Genomic DNA, 2,950 nt, shown 5'->3' with positions numbered 1-2,950 from the left:
CGTATCCTGATCGGTGTCGCCTCATCGGTCTTGATACTTTAGAACGACGCAGGAAAGTCCAGCAGGCTGTATTTGTCGCTAAAGAGCTCAACGGAGAAATCGATTCTCCGAACATTCTTTTGATGCTTGGCTTTCGTGCTCCTCAACGTTCTCTCCGTTCCGCGGGATTACTGCAACCTCAGGCGCACCGTACTGTATTTGGATTCAACGAACCTATCGCTGCCTGTATCCGTGCGTTTTCCTTGGTGGAACACTTGTTTGAATTCGGTGAATCTTCAAAAGCATTTTATAATAAGGTAGTTAGTAGAATTTTATAAATGACTGCAATTTGCTATATCTAGCTAATATTCAGTTATTATTATTATTATTTGACCATGAAAATGTTTATTTGATATGTGAAATGTAATGTGTTATTTGTAGTTTGAATTTGTACATAGTTAGAAGATGACGGGGTTTTTATGCCTACAAGAGGATGGCCTCTATTTGGCTTTCCCCCGTCCAAACCAATCTTCCAAGGAGATCTAACAGGTCGGATGGATATAAGCCAATAAATAAATAAATAAATCATGAATGACAATTCTCAAGCTGGCACAAAAACATCACAAGCATCTGGCACAAGCATTTTTTTGATATAAATAATACATACAGTACTGGACAAAATAAAGTACGCACTTACCACATCTTGAAACTTTCATGCTTTTCTCATTATTTATAGTAGATAACTATTCACAGTGATCGAACAAAAATTAGTTTTATAGATATACTTTCAGAAGATGTTTTATACAGAGGCTTTATACTCCAGAGGTTTGTCGATATATTTTTGAGCAAACTTAAGACGTTTGATCCTATACAAATTAATATTACTTAAAAACAAATATTGAATATGAAATAAACAAACCTGTTAACATTTCGGATAAATGGCCTTCGTTGAACAAATTCATTTTTAAATCGCATTTCCTTCAGTCTTCTACGAACAGTTCGTTCGGAAATATTTAAATTCGTATTTTCTCGGATTACACGGCTGGTAGAGAACGGATCTTTAGCCATTTCTCGACGAATCAGGCGATCATCACTGGTTGTAGTCCTCCGCTTTCTTCTTTCAGTCCAGTCTTTCACGCTTCCAAGTGCCTCATATTTTTTCAATGTTTTTCGTACTCCTGTCTCACTAATTTCATACCTTCGAGCAATTACTCTATTCGAGAAACCTTTCTTACGATTTTTAACGATAAGTTTACGGATATCTTCACAAATTTGCTTTTTTGCCATCGTACCAGATAAAAACGCGCACCAGTAATGAAAAATCAATCACAAACAATTTGTTTTGACACTTCGCTGCAGTGTGATGGTGAGCAAACTATTCGTATGCAGTCTTATTATGACCAACTAAAAATTGACTTTTTCTAGAACTATACAATAGCTTGATCAAAATAGCTAATGTTTATATTTAACGATACATAAATCGTTTAAAGCATTGAAAATGCTACAATTTGTCCAAATATACCGAGTTCATATGTTTGACAATAAAATAGATACCGCGTGTTATATAGTATGAGAGCGGGTGCGTACTTTTATTGTCCAGTACTGTAGATATAACTTATTCACTACAAACAATGCTCCTTACAGGCAACAGTATGTTTTACATGATTTTCCTTTTTTTTATCTGCGCTTTATAGGTATGCCTTTAGCTATCCGCCTACTTTCTGCCATCTCTCCGAGATATGTCCCAAAGTAAAACTAGCTGGAAAAATGTTGATAAGCTCGAACATTATAATGCTGTCTATTTTCTGTAAGAAAACGGGTAGAATACCTTTCGGATCTTGAGATTACATTGGTTCAAAAGAGCTAAGTACCAATTTCATCGAAGCCTCTGTGTTATCGACGTGCAAGCAGAGCCGAGTCGTTTGGCACATATTATAACGACACATACACTGAGGTCTAATTTCATCGATTTTTTCTTAACACTTTACACTCTACACTTAAATAAAAGTGGAAAGAAAACATTACAATTCATGCAAATATTTCTAAACAGCTAATTGTGTTGTATAAAGCCAGGGATTGTCCATTTGAATTTTTAACTTTTTTCGCTAGCCATTACGAAGCGCGAGGCCCCCTCTGAAGCGCGAGGCAACGTTCCACCGCACGGGTTTGCCGGCCTATATGGTTCTGGCAGAGGGTTGTGATAAAGGCGTTGTTGACATTTCGACCAGCTGGTAACTCCAAGGCCCGAAATTCAACTTACCTAACACCTCAGGATTGTCCAATCGGCGGTCGTCGTAACAACGGCCGACTTTCACCTCTCGTCGGACACGCGCAATATGCAATGATATATCAGGGATTACAAAGGGAAGGTCGGATGTAATATTGGTGCCGCGCTTGCTGCATTAATCAAGAAGTCTCCGCGTTGTTTGAGCAAATCAACGCGTTGAAGTCGCTCTTCCACCTACAGGTCAGCAGCATCGGTTAGCGCATAGCACTGGGTTGCAGTAAGGTTTCTATCCCGTCTTCTAAATCTCGCCATATTTATCGTGACGTTTGTCGGTTCCCACGTCACCAGGGCCATATGTACCTTTATGCTTAGTAGGAATCCAATTCCTCTCTCTTACTACTTACTTTTACCAGCCGAGAGCCGGGGTGGCTATTACCGTATCAAGAATTCCTCTTCACTGTACTCAGTCCTGGGCTGCCAATTCGTCAATTCGTTACGCGTCTCGCAACACGCAAGTCGGCTTCAACCTAGTCGAGCCATCTAGCACGTTGGGCCCCTTTATTCCTGGTGCCGGTGGGATTTTCGAAGAGAACGGATTTCCCTGAATCTCTCCAAGTAGCGCCTGCAACTCGTGGGTCATACGCCTACGCCACTCTCTGCTATTCGTTTGCATTCCGCCAAAAATAGTCCGCAATTCCTTTCGTTCAAATAGGGCAAGAGCACGTATGTCTTCCGTAAGCAAAG

Source organism: Sabethes cyaneus, chromosome 3 (assembly GCF_943734655.1).
Source record: "Sabethes cyaneus chromosome 3, idSabCyanKW18_F2, whole genome shotgun sequence".
NCBI classification, from domain to species: domain Eukaryota; kingdom Metazoa; phylum Arthropoda; class Insecta; order Diptera; family Culicidae; genus Sabethes; species Sabethes cyaneus.
Note: the sequence above shows the minus strand (reverse complement) of the source record.